Here is a 20551-nt window from a genome sequence, read left to right as displayed (position 1 = left end):
ACCATTGGAGAGCAGCTGTGATCCAGAGCACATCCCAGTTTGTAGGTGTGGTCTGATGAGTACCAGATACTACAGTAGGGCAGGCAGCATCTTCCTAAGAATCCACTCAGTTCAATGTTGGCTGGCATTCTGCAGGATGACAGTTGGTTGTCAGCAAGGTTTGCATTAAATGCTGAAAAAGAAATTTAATGTAACTTTTTTTCTTTAAATTATTTAAACTAGCTCAAATTTCCCTGAAATCAGCAGAAGTGTACCCCTTAAACTAAAGGTTTAGGATAAATCTGTAAAGGTAAAAACAAGAAAAAAATTATGCCCTCTCGCCTTATCCCCCCCCCTTTCAGTTTTTCCCAGTGGTGTCTGGAAGGATGCAGTGTGTGACAAATGTGTCTGGAAGAAAGGGCATGCTTTCTGGCTCCAGAAAGCATGGAGGTGCTGGCATGTGAGGAGGACAGTGCCATAGAGCTTGCAGTGCTGGAGGTGAGGTGAGCCCCCTCTTGTGCCCTGGCAGGACCATGTGATGTTTTATCCATTGACAAAGTCTCCACATCACTACAGTGACTTGTGGCATGTGAATTGTTTTTGTGGAGATGTTCTGGGTGTGATACAAAGCTTGCTGTGGACTTGGCAGTGTGGCAAAACAGCTGTCACCTGCAAGAATCTCAGTCCTAAATACTAGAAGTGTCTTTTGAAATTGCTTTTGTAATTGCCCTGTTCTTGCATTGAAGAGATATGCAGATTGAAACTACTGAAAAGTCTCTTAAATAAGGTCAATAAATGTACAACCAAAGAAATAGGTTTAAAACCACTGGGACAATCTTTTAGAAACATGACAAAATTAGTTTTGAGCCTAATTCTTCACTGGTGTAGAAAGACAGTGTTCTACTGGTTTCACTGGAGCTGACCCAGTTTTCACTCATATAACACCAGAACTTAGTGTGTTAATGTAGCTTTGAACCTTTCAGTAGCGCATCTGCATGTGTGTTTGCAGCAAGTGATGCAATGGAGCTGTGCTGGGGGACTGTAGTTACACTGGCAGTTTGGGCTCTGCGCGTTCGAGCTGGATCAGGTCTGTGTGCCTTTGTGAGAGAGCTGATTATTTGAGGACTTGGGGTGGAACTTCCGTTGCTCTGAGAAGAGATCTACTTTTGAAGTAGGGAAGGATGTGGTTAGTGAAGCACTTTGAGATGTGTGTAAGGTCAGTTATTAGAACAATGTTCTGCCTCCACCCTGTGTGGAAATACAGTTCAGGGTAGTGGTGATGGGAATGAGTCAGCTGTGTTGCATCAGATCATCCAGCTTCTCAGAGAGAGAGAGAAAACATGTGAAAAGGTTTATGTATTGAGTTTCAGTATATGCTTGCAGCATTTCGCATTTTATAGTGTTCTCCTTCCTCTAAACATATCCTCTAAATATGTATGTATCTTCTACATGGGAAAATTACCACACAATCTAAGACTATACATCTTTAAAGTGTCATAGTGCAATATCTTGGGGTGTAATACCGTCTTTTTCTTTGGAGCACCCTTTACTACCCAAAATAGACAAGTTAGCAGCTTGACAAAGAGAAGCTTTGGGGGTTTGGTTTTACAAACTTGCTGGCTGACACATTACATGAAGACGTTAATTTCTTTGGCCATAAAGCAAAGTCTGAGGTGCAAAATGGCTTCTGGGCAAATGTTGTGTATAATGAAATCTTAGTTTAGGGATTCATTCTCAGCTCAATATTCAAGGCTTAAGTCTGATTCCTCAGATGTGGAAAATGTTCAGTGTTCCTCTTAAGACCAGTGAAAGGGAACTTTTACATGACAGGATGCATTTCCTGTCTGCTTGTCCCATTCACAGTTTTGTTACTTTGCAAACATGTTCTTTTTTCTAATTTCTGTTCCCTCAAAATCTACCCTCAAAATCCATAGCACAGGAATACGTGACCTATTGTTTTTGATGCCTACTGTGCTCTGTAAACAGTGGTGGGAGGCAGAGTAGATGTGACCTTTTCAGGCTGCTAAATAACTCCGTATGTTGCAGTATCCTGGAAACTTTAAAATGCTACTTGATGTGAAGATCACAGCTCATTCACATCTCTAATGAGAGTGGGAGGTTTTCTGTCTTACTGTAATGGTTTTGGTCCTCAGCGTGCAAGCTGGGTTTCAGCACATAGCTGAAACACAAGGAAACAGCCTGTAAAAGTAAGCAGTGATCAGTGGTTCTGGTAGGTCTTGGCCCATTATAAAACCACTGGACCAAAGCTGCTTCAAGTCACACCGCGCTGTATTTGTGTGTTCTTGGGCTTTGCTTAGTTTGAGTGGGCTACAGCACTGCCTTTCCTTGGAGCTCCAGCATGTTTGTGAGCCCAGCGTCAGTCTGTTATCTCCTTCATGTGGCAGTGGCTCCTAGGCTAAGGGGCATTCATCCTGGCTTTGTAGGTGCTCCTCACAGCACCCACTTTCCAATCCCATTGGATTTACAATTCACCTGTCAAAGAGCAAAAGATGCTCAGATCATGCAGGGGTTTTGAGGAGTTTGGGCTAATGCCTTTATCTGAGCAAACAAGTGGCACCTTTTTGGCACCTTTTGCTATCAGTGCATCAGCTGCAGTCTGGTCTTCTCATGAGGCTTACCTCAATGTGGAGACCAAAGGGGACAGCAGACAGCTAAATTACATATTGTGCAAATGAGGGTCCTCACACATTGACAGGCTAGATGGGCAGACCCACAGTTGGAAATCTGCCAAAAGGTACACTCAAGGTGCCCTTGAATCTTTCAGTGGTCTGGAATTGGCTGGGCATCCAGCACCATAAACAGAGAGCTTTGGAAGGGAAAGGGGTAAAATTAAGATGCTTTGAGACCCCTTGCTAGGACCTGCTGTGGGTCTGGCTCAGACATCAAACACTACTTTTACTTCTACTGACCTGGAGCCATTTGAGCACAGAAATTGGTGCTGTCTTCAGTTCAGAATCACCCTTTCCTGCTCAGTCCTCCTTATCGCTTAAATTCTTGCATAAATGTCATGTACTATCAGTGCCCCACACCAAGCAAAATGTTTCTGGGGAACCTTGGATCAGTGAGAGTACTAGTCCCATGTCTATAGAGACATCTGAATTTCTGGTTACCTTCCAGTGCATTTCTGCAAATGGCTGATACGCAGCTTCAGAGCACATAAAAAATTTAAAGAATCACTAAACACCAAGTAAAAAAAATACAATGGAGTTCTCTGCACTCAGTGAAATTATTGAAGCAATAAAGAATAATGCTTTTGCAGATGAGGCTCCAGACCAAGCAGTGCAGAGCAAATCAATAATGTCATACTTCTTGCCAGAATCAAAAATACTTGTGGAAATAGCTTTGGAGTGAAAGGGGAAAAGGTTTGTTTCAATCAATCATTCTTGTTGTATAATGCAACATCACAGACCAAACTAACTCACTTGCTAGGGACTTTAAGAGCTTGAAAAGCATTTAATCAAAAAACATTGAAGTATTGTTTATCCTGAAGGCTCGTTATAAAGGGAGTATGTGGTAGATACAGGGCAGGCTGAACCAGCAAGGTTGCATCACGTCCTGGATACTTGCCTTACATGTCCTCATGCGAAAGGCAAGTTCCCAAAGCTGCGAGCCTGACTTTTTGTTCAGAGCAACTTACTGCATGTTCAGCCTGGGACTGCCAGTGAAACAGTGGGAGAAATGCCCAGTCAGGTGCACTGGCTGGGAGGAGCTTGCTTGGTATCTTAATGCTTGTAAAGCCGTATTGCACTGGAGCCCAGCTGCAACTTGTTCCCCACGCTGCCAGCTATTACAGGTGCTCAGTTAGGTGGTCCTGCTCTTGGGTAATTTACAGTTCAAGCAGTTAGCATATGCTTACAGTGCTTAGGTGAAAGCTCTAATGAAATTAAATGACCTGCCCAGGAATCCTGCAATGGAACTGGGAGCTGAAAACATGTGAATCCTAGTCCTGTACCTTACAGCCAAGCTGTCCTTTGTAGACAGCAGCAAGCTAATGAAGGCAGACTTTGGGTTAGAGTTGTTCGCTGAATCTTGCTGTGATTGAGAGCAGCTCAGGTTAATGTGTCTAGGGTCAGAAGACTGTTATAAAGTGATAATTCATGATACAATAATTAGAGAGAAATACCATGGCCATCCCAGTAGTGTTGCCCAGGGTATGGTTCAGGAGAGATCTTGCAGCTGCACAGGAGTGCTTTAGATGTAGAGCATCAGACAATGCTCTGAACTTAGGGCTAGTTTAAATGATACATATTTTGAATGTGTCCACAGAACCTCAACTCACCAGGTATGAGGTAAAACTATCTTTTGTAGTTTTCCGGTTCTTATAAAAAAAATCTTCATTTAAAAAAAGAATAAAACGGAAGCATGATCTTTGGCTTCTACTGTACAGGATGATGCAACAGATATCATTGTTTCTGTAGTACATGCGTTGTCTGAAGCAACCTGTATTCATCAAGAGGATGTGAGGTCCTGCACCTAGGGAAGAGTAACCCCACGCCCCAGTGCAGGCTGGGGCTGAGCTGCTGGGGGGCAGCTCTGCGGAGAAGGGCCTGGCAGTGCTGGTGGGCAGCACGTTGCCCATGGGCCAGCAGCGTGCCCGTGTGGCCCAGAAGGCCAGTGGTGTCCCGGGGTGCACAAGGAGGAGCGTGGCCAGCAGGACGGGGGAGGGGATTCCCCCCCCCTGCTCTGCCCTGGTGAGGCCGCGTCTGGAGTGCGGTGTCCGGTGCTGGGCTCCCCAGGTCAGGAGAGACAGGGAGCTGCTGGAGAGGGGCCAGCGGGGGCTGCGGAGGTGATGGGGGGCCCGGAGCATCTCCCCTGTGAGGGGAGGCTGAGAGAGCTGGGCCTGTTCAGCCTGAGACAGGATCGTATCGATGCATATAAATATTTTAAGGGCAAGTGCCAGGAGGATGGGCCAGGCTCTTTTCAGTGCCTGAACACGAGGCAGAACTCCTTTCCCTGGAGGGTGCTGGAGCACGGGCACAGGCTGCCCACAGAGGCTGTGCTGTCTCCTCCTCTGGAGATGTTCAAAACCTGCCTGGATGCAGTTCCATGTGACCTGCCCCAGGTGACCCTGCTTTACCAGGGAGTTGGACTAGATGATCTCCAGAGGTTCCTTCTAACCCTGACCATTCTGTGATGTGAACAATTTTCCTCTTTTTTGATGTCAGTATTTTATTGATGAAAGAGCAGCAACTCCAATTTCAGCAGCTTTTCAGGATGTTAATTCTGCTGTGGAGCAATAGGAACCCTTTTTTTATGTGAATTGCCATAATTACATTTTCAGGTTGAAACTCCAGTTTTGTGGGGGACACCAAGATGCATGTGCTCTCACACTCACCCTCTAACTTGCATACAGAGGTTTGTGCTTAGGTCATTTTTCATCCCAGATATCCCTGACTTGGTCACAACAGGGAATTGAACTGATGTCTCCCTTTGTCCTACAATACAGCCATCTCACTCCCTATTTATTTTTTTAAAAAATAAGAGGTCAAACTAATTCATTGCCACAAAATATTTGATACAATAGCACACTTCTACAAGATCCAATTGAACCAGAAAAGTTGTGAGGACAATGGTTAACAATATCTTGCAGTTCTCTTGAAGGTCATCTAAAGGCTTGAAGCACTTTAGGTTTTGGAACAAAAACTATAGTCTTCATTCATTTTGAGTAATAGTGGAAGGAAGAAGAATTATAAATTGAGATTCAGTTGTTCCTCCTTCAGTTAGTGAATCAAAAAAAGTTATATAAAACAAGATCCATCTTCTGATTACTCAGAACAGGATTTTCAGCCTCTCATAAGGCAGGTCAAACAATGCCCAGAAAGTTTCCCCTTCTTTCTTTAGGCCATTAGAGAATTAAATTGATTGCATCATTTTCAGCATCATTTCACAACAGTCAATAGTCCATCTTCCAAATTGCATCAGTGCCTCATACCATAATACCCATCTGGAAAAAGGAGCAGCTGCCCCTTCCTGATACACAAGACATTTAAAATTCTCCTGCAGAAAATTATTCAAACAAAACAGTAAAATGGCAGCGATTTACCAGCTCTCTTCTGCAAATAGATTCTTCTGTAAAAATAAAATTATTTGCTGTTGTTCTTTTTTCTTCCCCCATCAAGGAGCCTAAATTCACCATTATGTAGAGAAGTTTAGATCAAAAGAGAATACACATAGTAACTGTGCTATTATAGTCATAGGCAGTAACTGGATAAAGCAAAGTCAAGAAGTCAGCTTGAAGCCTGGGAGGAATCAATTCTGACAGTGTGCTGCTCTGTTGTACTGTTGTGTCTTCTTACCTGGAGGCTTATTTAACGGTGGAAGGGGGAAGGACTGCCAACCTGGCTGGTGTCTGCCTTGGGAATAAAGCAGGAAAGGCAGTAGGAACTGGAATATAGTTCCATGCTTCTGGAGGGTTTTTTTCCTCCCAAGTTAGAGTGCATTTTTCATAACTGCTTCATGAAAAATACTCTGTCCCTGGCTGACTCCTTTACAGATGATCCTCTTTGTTAACTTAGTGGTGTAAAAAAGAGCTACTTTCAGCCTCCTCAAGATTACCTTGTAAATGTTTTCTGCATCAGTAATAAGGTGCAGCTGTGGTCCAGAGCAAATACTAACTTTAACCTTTCTACCCGTGATTCCCATTTGTGTATGTTTTTGTTGTTGGATCAGCTCAGGAGGAGAAGAAATGTCAATAGACTTGCACCAGCTGTAGCCCTAGTCTTCTTTCCAACTCCCACCTGAGTGTTTTCCCAGTCTCATGTTGTCAGCCACTGCCTGTGGCTCTAGGAAGCTGTTGCTGTTGCTGCTGCCGCTGCCTAGGTTAAAAGGGAGAGAAAACATAGTTATGGGCAGCAACAGTTCATCAGTTACTGCTGGCTCAGTACTATTGCCCATGGGCCAATAAAGATTGGATATCACGTTCTTAAGTTGAATATTTTTTGCTTTTTTCCTGAGGCCTAGAGTTCCCACAATATGAGTGGGTTGAAGGCCATGAGACAGAACGCCCATCTGTCTGCTGGCCTGACCTTTGTGCTAACTGAACAAGCTGGAATCTGGACCATAAGGCATTTCTGTTGCTCAGCCCAAACTTGTGTTCTGCAGCCCTGGAAGTGTTGCTGCAGCATTTGGTGCGAACAGCTGAAGGTGAGCCCCTTCTGTTAAGGCTTTTCTGTTTTCTTATGGCTTGAGGGACCCCTGAACAGGGAATTTTCCTTTCCCAGTAGATCTACAGGATTTTCCAAAGCACTGTGAAAGCAAAACATTTGCTTACCTCTGTTGGCTCAGGATGGAGATGATTCCAATGGTGCGGTGGAGATGCTAGCAGTGTGCTTGTATGCTGAGGTGTGATTGATGGTATTTTAAGGCAAATTGAAAGAAAATGCAGAAACTCACAATTTGTGTTCTGCTTTCAGTATTTGTTCCATGTTAAGCCCTGAAAGTCTTGAAGAGTATATGGCAGAGTTCCCCTGTACCTGTTCTGTTTCCTTTCCAATTGCTGTATTTTTTCCCCAAATAAAAAAGCTAGTGTTTGTTTCTTTTTCTGTAGTAAGAGGGAGGGTGATAGTTGTATGAAAGAGCTCAGGAACCATAGCTTATATTTTGCTTTGATTTGTTGTCATGATATCATATGGAAGAGCTAGTGAGGCATTTAAGAAATGTATTCAGCATCACTACTTTTGCTTGGAAATGTGACTCTGTTGGTAGCCTGGCTAAGTAAGAAACAGTTCTCCTTTCTTTTTCATGCCAGCTGAAGAGCTGTTGAAGCACCTGATGATCATCTGTTTGTTCAGGTTTGAGGTATTCAGACCTCCAACCCACCTTAGGCAATGACTTATCAGCTTGCTGCCTGGAGCATAGTTTTCTGGTGCCTTGCAGTCAATGTTCATAATTGTGACATCGACAGAAATTAAGAATGGAGTTCAGGTTCAAAAGCAGAGCTAATGAACTTTTCCCCACTTCCAGCCATTTGTCCATCATCTTTGTTCTGCAAACCAGTCTTCAGAAAGTGCTTTCTGGATGTCTTTGCTGCTCCCCTGCCCTTACCAGAATCCCTCATCTAAAACTTCTGTGTTCTTGCATTTTGCTACTGTAACACCTTGTAATCCCCTAGGAGTTTGCTTCTTGGACATTTTCCAGATGTCCTGTAAGGGGTCAGCTGCCCCATCTTGCTGTGCTGAGGGCAGATGGTTGTAAGGCTTCTTCTGTAGCATAGACACTACAAGGGCATCTTTGGCCCAAGGTTCCTAAATGGGAGGAATTCCATACCAGCAATATCAGCAATATGTGGTATCTCCAGATATGTGGGTCTCCAGACCCAGTGGTGTGTCCTGGAGACATCAACTCCAAGCTGATGGATAAAGTCTACCAAGCATTAATCCTCAGCATGGTCTTGCTGCAGGGAAGCCTTTGGCAGGAACAGTTCTCGCATCCTGGGAAGCCTGGTGACCACTGCAGTGCTGCCAGGCTTGGAGAAGTTAGGAAACAATCCATCAGTACCTCCCACCTTGCAAACCAGTGGCTCATAGTAACTCATAGTGGCTCGAAATACAGGGGAGTCAGAGTGGGTGGATTGTGGTGCTGTGTCCCCTTGCTCTGGTTTGGTTAAAATCAGCTGCAGCCAGCAGGGCTTAATGATTTCTGGCCCAGCACCATGCTAGTACTATTATTTTGGCTTCTGATTTTGGTGCTTGGGTGGCAGCTACTTGTTCAGACATCACTGCAGTGTACCTGGTTTGGGCTGTAGATTGTGCCCTGAGTATAACATAGCTGGGGATAAACCAATGCTAATACTACTGCTCGCCAACACTAATCTATAGTGCTTTGTTTTGTTCTTGGTCTCAGCCAATGCCTCCTCACCTGTATTCTACCTGAAATGCATACATTTAGGCAGCACAGTAACATTCCCTCATGTGATTGTAAGGTGTAAGTGAAAGTCCTCACTCCACAGAAACTGCTGCGTGTGCTGATTGAAATCCTCCTGCTAGACCATATGGCTGCAGTCACCACGTTATTTTGATCCAGACCACTGTTAACAGGCTGGTAACAGAAAATCCCCTTTGGGACTGAGATTTGAATAAGTAAAAGTAAAATCTTGACTTTAAAGTCTGGTAATGTATTAACCTGCCAGTTTAGGAGGTACCCACTCCACTGTGAATGTAAAAATGCTCTTAATGAGAGTGCAGGAACTGTCAGGGACCATTTTATAAGTGAAAACAAGGCACTTCTGCAAGTGCTATCATCTGTTAAATTGTAGGGTTACCATTTGAGGTGATAGAGGAAAGGGAAAGGAGTCCTCTGCTTGTCGAAGAAAGTCATCATTTTAGGTATGATGGGATATTTTTTTATAAGGTTGCTTGTAGCAGTTCAGACCATGTAATTTCAGTTTTCCTCAGAGTTAATACACATCCGGGAAACATGTCTGGGGTTTAAGTGGGAGATACAAAACTAGTGATCATATCCATTTGTCTACAGCTACTCCACTTGTGCCCTCTCATTTTCCCAGAGGGACATCTAGGCTCACATAGAAGTGTCTCTGTATCATCTGACTGAGACATCTGTCATTCCAGATTTCCCCTCATCTTAGATCAGCGGGTGAGGATGTGTTCTCTCAGGAAACGTAATCTTTTTTCTGCATATTTGACTGAAGCTGACAGTGGCCATTCCCCTGGCTGTATTACACATTTACCAGCAAGTGGAATATATCAAAGGCCAGATGTGGGAAATGAGATGTATAAGGTGCCTGGGAATGTACTGATAACAGAGCTTCTTTGAGTACGTCATGTTAATAGAGTACTTGTATCTATAGGGTTTGCTCCAAAGACCTGCAAAGACTCATCACAGACTTTGCACAGTTCAGAGCAGCTGTTGTGGTTTAACCCCAGCCAGCAATGCAGCCCCACACAGCCATTCACTCGCTCCCCCTCGGTGGGATGGGGGAGAGAATCAGAAGGGTAAAAGTGAGAAAACTTGTGCGTTGAGATAAAGACAGTTTAATAGGTAAAGCAAAATCTGTGCACACAAGCAAAGCAGAACAAGGAATTCATTCACCGTTTCCCATCAGCAGGCAGGTGTTCAGCCATTCCCGGGAAAGCAGGGCTCAATCATGCATAATGGTGACTTGGGACGACAAGTGCTGGAACTCTGAACATACCCCTCTTCCTTCTTCCCCCAGCTGTATATGCTAAGCATGACATCATATGGTATGGAATATCCCTTTGGTCAGTTGGGGTCAGCTGTCCCAGCTGTGTCCCCCTCCAACTTCTTGTGCCCCCTCCCCCCCTCTCCCCCTTCCCACCGTCTTGCTGGTAGGGTTAGTGGGTGAGAAGCAGGAAAGGCCTTGACTGTGTAAGCCCTGCTCAGCAGTAACAAACACATCCTGTGTGATCAACACTGTTTCCAGCACAAGTCCAAAACACAGCCCCATACCAGCTACTGTGAAGAAGAGTAACTCCATCCCAGTCAAAACCAGCACAGCAGCTGAGGTGGCAAACAAAAAGGGGTGGGGGATGAAGGGCAGCGTTTACCGTACTTGTAAAGGGACAGCTTGGAGCATCCTTTGCTTTTAGAAAACCTGGAGATCGCAGCTGTGTTCACTGTCAGTGGGGCTCCCAGGCAGTTCAGTCCTTCAGTTCCTTCAGTGCTTCCCACCCCACAAGTGCAAAGTAGTATATGGCTACAGGTTTGAAGGGATTTGTTTTTTCCTGCCCTAGGTGAGTTGTGGGCCAGATGGAATAACATAGTTGTATCTGTATGTTTCTGTTTGATGCGAGCAGCAGCCTGCATGCCTCACTGGATGCTGCTGATGCTGGGTTGATGACCATAAGCCTCTTGCTCCTAGGCCATTGTCTTATATTTTTAAAGTGTGTATTCCGTGTGCTGCTGAGGTCTGGTTGCGGAGGGAGTCAGAAACAAATTGGAAAGTACAAATGACTGCAGCTGTAACACAACATTCTGCAAAAACTGCTGTGGCCTCAATGAGGGTCTTCATGGCTCACCAGGTGGATTTATCTACTCTAAAAAACAGTGCAAGATTATATGTCATGCTCAGCTTCCCTAAGAAGCAGGGGGAGGGATTATGTCATATATCACTGTCAGCTCTATCACACCCCTCAAAGTGAAAGATTTGCATCTTCTTGCTGTTGTTATCAGCCTTTACTTTGACATTAGAACTACCATTATTTCCTCCAAAATGTATTTGTATTGACCAGCAGAGACATCTACCATCAGCAGACCTACACATTCAACTATAATTTCTTGCATTTTGTTCCTTTGCTCCAAATGACACTTCCCTCTAATAGCACTCCCACAGTCTCTTTCAGAAATTATAACTGCCGTAGACTGCATGCCCCAGGAGGTGATCTTTGTAAATTGGCAGCTTTGCCCCTCTGTAAAATCTTTTGACAACTTGCAGAGTTTGTGTGGTTCATCCTTTAGGCTAACAGCTTCTTTATATTTAAGCACACACATACGCTTACCCTCGCAGTGAGATTTTCATTTTAACTCAGAAAAGTATTGCAGCCTTCTTGCTATTTCATTATACATTTAAATGAAAATTGGTGCTCCCTTTTATAGTACAGCCACATTAGCTGGTCAGTCTGTTTGATCTTTTGGTAACTTTAGTGGGGAAAAGGGGATTCTGGTTTTGGCTGCCTCTGTGCTTATGCTGGGCTCTTTAGGAACAACAGTTAATGTAAATGATAGCTGGTGTGAGTAATATATAATCACTGTTATGTCTGTTAAAGACAGAGAATATGTTGTACTCAAACTATGCTGTGTCATCACATGTGTAGCTTGTCTGCACATCCCACACGCTATACTGTTCATCTGAAAAGGTGTACCAGCCAAAGGGGGCAAAGTAAATACTGTTAAAGGACCATCAATAGATGTGCTTACTCATAGTCACAGACCTGTTGTATGCCTTGCTTTTAATGCAATTCTTCCATGGCTATCGTCGTGTTTTGCTCTTGCTTCTCAAAGTCAGTTTTGGCAAGGAAATACTGACCGTATGGTGCCTACATGACATACATGTGTCAAATGTGGCCAGTGCTTGGGAATGTGATATTAAACATTTTGTTTCAGAAAAGGACAGGAATGAGAAGTTCTTCTGAAACATGATGGATTTATGGATCCACTGCATAATTCAGTAGTGTGAACTCATGCTGAAGACATTGACCTGAACACCAGTTTGAATTTCCTCATTACTTGCTCAGCTGCTCTTTATCCTTTACTCTCTGCCATAATGTAGCAGCTCCCCAGGGCCAAATGCTGTTTTGACTCCTGTTCCCCACCCCAAAGTCACAAAGGCTGCGCAGAGCTTGGTGTAAACCAAAGCTGGGTATTTGAATGTGATGAAAAACGCACTTGCTTTCCCAAACCTGGAAAGCTCTGTCCCCCTGTTGCCATGGTAACACCTCCCATCCACATTCCTTCATCACTGCTCACTATTACTTTGCTCTACCACTGTCTCGAAGCAATCATTGTCTTTTCCTGTCTCTGTGTTGAAGGGGAGAAATTACATAGAAACTGAAGGAACAGCTGAAAGCGCACAAGGGCAGGTTCGTTCTAGGTATAAAACCACTGGAGTGATTAGCCATGAGGACAGGCTAGTCAGAGAATGAAGAACAAATTTTTGATTGATAAGTGCAGGTCTGGTTCTCATGGAGTAATTCTCTGTGTAACTTTTATGTTGATAGTTTCACAGATTGTTCCCTGGCATAGCTGCTTTCACTCACGCCCCTGAAATTTGGGATTGTTTAGGAAAGTCATTGCCTGGGATTTCTCTGCCTGGGTTGCAGTTGGCCACCTGGCCAAGCTAAAGGGCATCAGGTGAAGGGTTTGTCAAAGAAAGCAGGCTGGCTTGGGACCATAGAAACTATTGGGAAGGGGGTCCAGATGAAATGCCTGCACTGCCAGTTCCCAGAGGCTCTATTCCTCGAAGTCATGCCCAATACATTTGTTGAAATAAGCTTCGACCACATGCATCAAGCCTCAGTTATGTGTCTGGTGATGTTTGTAGAGTCTATAGATCTTTCTACTAGAAAACGCTTGATGGCATTTGACTGTATTTTTAGGTCATTTTGAAATTACTGCTTAAAAAACTGTCTCCATTCCTTTTATTTATGAAGTGCAGATCTGACAAAATGTAAGACTATGAAGACTTTTCCATGCTTTCAGATTCTCTTGGAATTGGTTTAGGAGGAGAATTCCCTACAGTCCTGCAGCTGTGGTGGCCAGAAAGTGAAGTGCATGAGAAACTGTGAAGGTAAGGAAAATATAAACAGTGAACATACAACAGGCTTCGTAGTGTTTATGTGAACTTGTAAAGGTCTTATTTTTAATCAGTTTAAGTGTTAATTCAAATACTTTTTGAGCTATGCTGATGGTAGAATGGTTGTGTGTCAGTCGCCTTGACAAATGTGTAAATGTATTTGAGTGTGACGTTCAAATGACAGTTGTGGCAATGGGAAGTCCCCACGCTGATATTGAATGCAGGTGGTGTTTCAACACTGACAATCAATCAGTTAATCAATTGGGAGGAAACTCTTATATTTTTGACCTAGCTTTGAAAAGTGCAGAGACCAAAATCTTTGCTGTCTGAACTTGATTTTTCTCCATATACAAAGATGTTTATTTTGTACAGTGGTGATCTTTGGTCACCTCTAAAGTACTCAACATTTATGTCAGTACATCACTGTCTCTGAAGATCACCCTTCTGTAAGCACTAGTGCATAGTCCTTTAGAGACAAGTTTTCACCTCAGAAAGAATGTAGATGAAAGTCCTGAGAGATCTGTATGAATAGAAAGAACTGAAGAAACTAGAGCTTGGATGCTAAAGAAGGATTAGAGGAAATAATGGTAATGAAGATACAGTGAAGAAGAACTGGGCAGATCTTGGAAGTCATCCAGAATAGGAACATCTTGGAGGAATAAGCCAGTGGGATATTAGAAAGAGTGATCAGGATCAGTAGGATCAGGAAGCTATCCTGGGATATTACCCTGGCTGTAAATTTGTTTTGTTGGGACCATGGTTTAGTATAGATGGCTGAACTTTGTCTTTTCTGTAAACACCACTAACCCACTTCATTGTATTTCCAGGGAGATGTTCTTCAAATTGCAGTCTGGTCTCATGGTAGACATAGCAATGTTTTTGCAGTTTCTCAATGAATATTAACATGGTAGCTCTGTTGTAGTGATGTGGTTTTATGTGAGGAGTTCAGTTCAACCAATCTTAGAATCAGTTGGCACGTTCCATGTAACACATTTTGATGTGTTCAGTTTCAATTAGTTGTTTCATATTTGTAAAATTGGGTAAAATGTTTTGATGCTTTTGAAAAAGGTATTGCTGTGATTTTATGCACTGATGTACAGTGATAACTTTGACATAGTAAGGCCTAGGATGGAGGTTGAGGTATTTCCATTGTAACTTTCTAGGTTGAGTGGTTTTCTTTGTTTCAGAAATTTTGTACTTTTTTTGTTTGATGTTTTGTTTTGCAAAAAAATGTCAGATCTGTCAGACCAATTCCAACAGGCGACTCCTGTTCTGAATAGCTTGTTGTTAGTGTTAATTAATTGGAAGTCCCTGGTTAAATTGCATTCATTCAGAAATGTACTGGCACTTAACTGATCTTTCTAGCAGCCCCAGAGCTTTGTGGGTATGTTACATGCAGGTGTGAAGAAGGATGTAGTAGATCTTCATTCAAACATTCTCTTTCGCGAGGATACGTGGATGGGTCTGTGATCTTTAGGGTCCCTATAGGCATTGCCCATGAGGTCTTTTCTCTCCCAAATATGATGTTCTTTGGCCCTGTTGGTGCTCCGTGTTCTGTCCCCGAGCTCAGGAAGTTCCCAAAGGAGCCAACACAGAGAATGAGGTCTTTTGATTTGCCAGCAGGTGGCATTAACGGAGCAGGCAGAGATGTGCTGTGGGCATTGCTAATGAAGAAATTAGTGGTACTGACTTCCTGAGAAGCTTGGTTTATTCATGTTACCTTTTTTCTTGCCAGTTCACCCCCTTAGACTGTGCCTGGGTAGCTTTTCTGACACGTTCAAACCTTGTGCGGGATGATTGCCCTGAGTTACTGTTGTTTACCACTCGGTGTGATTTTCCTAAGTCATATGGCCTTATTTCTCATCTCTGACCATATGATTGAAACATCTTGTCATATTAGGCTTGGATAAATGACTAGGAACAAGGTTGTAGAAGAATAAACATATTTGAAAAAGTATTTTGCATGCTTCCAATATAAATGAGAATTTGTTTGCTTCAGAACCGCACTGGCTGTCAGTTGGAAGAGAAGATTTCAGGTTGCAAAATGATACTAATTTCAAAATGAAGGCATTCATTTATCCAAGTTGGTGTTCTTTTCATGTATCACAAATTATGGTTCACTTTCACCAATGGCTGTTCAATAGTAGGCCATCTTGTCCTGTGTGAAGTCCTCTGATTGCTGGGAGAGCACATTCTTCACATTTCGACAACAGTGTGCTCGCTGAGGATGTCATCCAAATCATTCTTATGCCAAGAAGCATCTTAGTGCAAGGGGGTTTCAAGTTGGAAAATACACAGATGAGTTTACAGCAAATTAAGTGCACACTAAAAAGTGTCCAGTATCTTCTTTTAATGAGTTTTAATAAAGGATTATGTGGGAAATTAATGACTAGAACAAAAATGGTTTAGACTAGAGGCATATATTTAGTGCCAATGGGAAGGTTGTTAAATCCCATACTTAGCTTTTACAAAGGCTGTAAGTGCCACCCATAAACCAAGTATTCCAAGAAGCACCTGATGCTGTGCAGCCAGTGCAAAACAGTGGTACAGATTTTTGATATGTGCTTGGAGTGTTCCAAGCAGTTGTGACTTTTGGGTGAATGACTTGGTCTGTTGAAGTTACTAGACTTCGGCAAATTGCCATTTAAGAAAAGGATCAGGGTGTGGTAGAACAGGGTGGATTTTTTTTCCTGACTCGGCAAATAGCAATCCTTTGGAAGAAAAGGCAGGCAGGCAAGAGACCCATCCGTGTCAAACTAAGTAAAGGGAAATGGTAGTTACCAATATTTAGGAACCCTTTCATCCATTAGTGGTCTTAAACAACTATTTTTCTAATGACTGTAGATGAGGGGATGCTTTCCCAGGGTGCTGGTTTGAGTCTGTTAGCATGTAGTGTGTGCTAAGAAATAACCAGCACCTGCTCAAAAATGGCGAGGCCAGAGAAGGGAAATTTAGGCAGAATTCCCAGGTTATTTCAGTCTATTAAATACATGCTTTGAAAAGCTCAGGCTTCAGCAGTAATGTTTACACACGTACAGTCCTTAGCCTCTGCTAAGTAATTACAGTTCTACCTATGTTGTACTTGGCAAGCAGGCAGCATTTGTTCAAGGGGGCTCTTGCCAGCTGTGCTGGTAAAAGTGCTTTTCAATAAGATTCCAATTAAATGCTTTATTAATATTTATTATTCACTGGTTGCAGTTGTTGGTAACATGCATTTGCCCAGGAGAGCTCAAGTGAAAAGCAGCAAGGCTCTACTTGCCGGGGAAGAGGAGAAAATGATTCTTTAGTTGTGTTCAGTGCGTGGTGTGTAAGTGCTGATACAGATCCAGCATGTGAACAGTGAGGGTTCCTGTTTGGTAAATTCCCCACCAAGGGCCAGGTGTAGCTGTGGTGAAAAGGCAGCCACTGCGTGTTTGTTCAGCAGCGAGAGGGGTGGGCAGCATGGCTGGCACAGCTTTAGCTCTGTCAATGTTTTACATAAAGCAAGTATTTCCAAAGGCGATTCTCAGAAACTGGAAACCTGAGGACATGTTGGGCAATGCGTGTTCTTCTTGGTCCAGTATCGTGCCATGAGAAACAGCTGCCTCCTCTGAAACCAATGAAAAAGCTGAATTTGGCTTGGCCTTTCAGTCACGGTAGTTCCCAAATGTAGTGAATCAAGTACGAAACATGAGTAGTGAAATGCACCTGGAAGCCCTCTGAATTGGACATGAACTTGAGTGAATGACTGACAGCTTGTGTGGGACTCTTGATACACAGACGCAATAGCATGGCCATAAGCCCAGGGGACAGATGGATTTGAAGCATTTCCCGAATCAGTTTGAAATGATCACAACCTCCTTCCCTTGGTCACAGTTGATTGTACCAAGCACAGTTCTCAAGCATCTGAGCTGAGTAATTTCCATCAACCAAACTCCACTTGGGTTAAGTCAACAGCATGTTTCTATTAGTGAATTGTTGCTGTTTGTTAATATTGCTGTATAAAATCATTGTGTCCTTGGAGCAAACTCTCTCTCTTTGCTATGAGGAGTAAGTGTGAGAGAAAGGCAAGATGGATTTAAAGGCCTCCGAACATGAATTTTGAATATTCAAGTGTTTGAATTAAATGCCTAAAATAGTGGATTTAGTTACCTCCCTGTGGCCAGCCTGTGAGTCTTCAAGCATATAGCACACACACATACGTGTGTGTGTGTATATATATATATATTTCTCTATACACCAAACCTGAACTTCTAACCTCCAAGCCAGACCTTTTGATTTATACCAGTTATGCCCCTTCCACACCTCAGGGTTTTTTGAACAGTCGATGCATTTGTTGTGTATTTCTATTAATCTCTTTTAATGTATTTTGATTCTGTTTCTATTGTTATGCCGATGCCAGCTGAGAGTAATTCAAGGAGAGTTAAGCTAAGATGAAACTGTTGTACAGAATAAAAGAATTATTGCATTTCTCTTTAGGATTGATTATTTTTCCTGTGAATCTGAGCATTTATGAATGATTGTCACTCTGAACAGCGTTTTTCTTCCGCAGGATTTAAGAAAAGAGCTTAATGAGATGAATTGCTATCTGTAAGGTGCTCAAAGCTTGTATTTTAGGGCAGAATAGGCTGTCATTTAGTAAAAAACAAGTCAGCATTTCCTGGGGATGTTTCAGGTTTACCCCCTTTTTTGTATTAAACTTTTTTATGCCTCATTTTGTGGGTGAGTCCTATTATAAATGAGGTTCCTAGCTGGGAATGTGGCTTCCACTGCTTCATATTGATAGCCAAACCATCTTGCCACTTGCAGATTAAACCAGCTCTGCATTTTGTGCACATTGATATCTCTTAAGACCAACAGGCCTAAGAAAATTGATAGAGCTTATTTTTGTGCATGGGGAGATTTTTCATATGATTGTTGCATTCAAAATATTGGTATTCATTTACAGGAACAAATCTAACTAATAAACATTGATATATTTTTTTCATGGATTTAAATAATTTTTAGAATGTCTGAGCACAGTTATGATAATACTCTTTAAACAGATTCACTTCATGTTTAGACTAAAATAAAAGAAGTAGTGTCTGACTTAGCAAAGCTTGAGGAAATTACTCTGTTTCAGACATTTAGAGCTCAAGTCTGCTTGTGACAGTTGAGGAGCCACTACAGAGTGTGACAAGTTCTGTTTATGAAACTGACAGCAGTTGGCATGATAGGGGAAGTGAGTTGGTGGTGGGTTACCTGAATCTGGTTAAAACACTTCAATTTCTGTTCTGGGAAGATATTCTGGAACTGACTTGGATCAGAGGGAAAATGAGACAATGTGCAAGGTCACTTGTGTGGCCCAGAGGGCACGTCCTGCCATGGCTGAGGGTTGGAGGAACCCAACCCAGCCAGGAACAAGGCAGACTTTTGACCACAGGAAGACTTGCCTCTCAGGCAGGCTTTTATCAGATGCTTTATGAAGTAGAATCGCAACTCTTGTCATGCATCAGGGCATGGCATGCAAGTCTGCATTTGGCCCCTTGTCTTTACACAACATCTGTGAGTGGCTGGAATAGAAATGAGAACATAATTTGCCAAGATGGCACATGTTTTCATTAAAAAGTAATCTTGCACCTTATAATAGGATAGATAGCTGTTTCAGGATTGAGCCTTGTATACAGTGGGTTGGCACAGTGAAAATTAATTTCTTTTTCATTATCTTGAATGGTAAACCCATCTGCCAGATACAGAGTGGTGCTGAGCATTGCTTGCTCCATTTTTCTGTGAGGAAACTAATTAAAAGATTATAGCTTCTGTGTTTAATAGTTGTTCAAAATATATTGGTGGCTTTGCTTGCCATTCAAATTTCATCATGTTGCAAGCAGCAAAGGGAAAGCCTGCTGACACTCCCCTCTCTTTGGGATTCAGTTCATCTCATTTGCTTTCTAATCTGATCTCCCAGGATATCGAATGAGGGCTTCTTTGTTAATGAATGCCTGATGTTCAATGAAAGTTAAATGAAACCCAATATCCAGCAGTGATCAGGTTTACTTTGTGCAAGGTCCTTCTGGCAGTGTCCCATAGACCTCATGTTTGATGTCCAAAGGAGAACTGACTTCTTCAGTTGCGTAGAAGAGAAACAGTTTTGGCATGCTTCATTGCTTGAATTGACAAGTCATCATTTCTGGGTGGTATTTGTAAACAAAGTCCTCTCAGGGAGGGTGCTGAGAAGCACTTACTGTTAACTGCATCCCATGCTGTCCAGCTGGAGTGGGAGTTTCCACCCACAGCAAACTTCAGTTGACCTCATTAAAACCAGCACTCTGATACCTGGGATCCCATGTTTTCCTCTTGCCACTAACTGAGGCTTTGATTTGATTTGGATTGTATTGCAGTTCTATCAAAAATTTGTTCTGTCCTAAAAACATGAGAATTAAACTTTACTTGGCATCTTCAAAGAAGAATTTTGCTTTAAATAATAATAGATCAGCTGTGGTTTACAATTAGGAGTGGAGTGGGCTGCATCTTTCAGATCTGCCATCCTGACGTTTAAGCCAGTTTTGCTATGTAGCTTTAAGCTCCTTTTCCCCTTGTAGGTGATACTGCTGGGACAGAGGAGGGAGCTGCAGCTGGCAGAGGCCTGAACAAGTGGAGCCCATCTGAGAAGTGGTCTTCATCAGTTTCAGATAGTCAAACTATTCATGAAGTTAGATCCAAAACCTACAAAACCCAGGTGGACCGTATTAGGGATGGTGATCTAGCATCCATGCTAGATCTGCTTCCTGAACATGCTTCCACAAGAATCCTCTTCCATTAAGAGGATTTAGTTGCAGTCCAAATGAACATTAGCCCCAGCAGAGACTGAAGTGTGCCCGCAAAGTATCGACATAAACTGTTTTACTTTGTGTCTTCTTGTTAATTCCTCATCAATGAAAGCCAGCTGATGGCCTCCTGAGGTGTGTGTTACATCCTGAGTACTATTTGCAGTAATTGTGAAGTAGAGAAGTTAACATTTCATCTTAAAACTTTTAGTGTGTGTATTTGATTATGTATTGTAGCCTGGATAGGAAAGATGCCATCTGTCATGAACTGTGCTTTATAGCAAATAATTGTAAAATGTAAGAGGTTCAGCACTTTAAAATTGTTCATCTCTTGTTGACTTGCATGACAGGTGAGCGTTAGGAGATCTCCACTGTTCTTTCAGTGCTGTATTCTTCACTACGGTGATTAATCTTTCTGCCATTCAAATGGGTGTTCTTTCATTTTTTAAGTTTTCACCTTTTTGCCTCTGTTTACATAGGAAAGTAACTTATTAGCATT

The sequence above is a fragment of the Falco cherrug genome, chromosome 4, assembly GCF_023634085.1.
Source record: "Falco cherrug isolate bFalChe1 chromosome 4, bFalChe1.pri, whole genome shotgun sequence".
NCBI lineage: Eukaryota > Metazoa > Chordata > Aves > Falconiformes > Falconidae > Falco > Falco cherrug.
Note: the sequence above shows the minus strand (reverse complement) of the source record.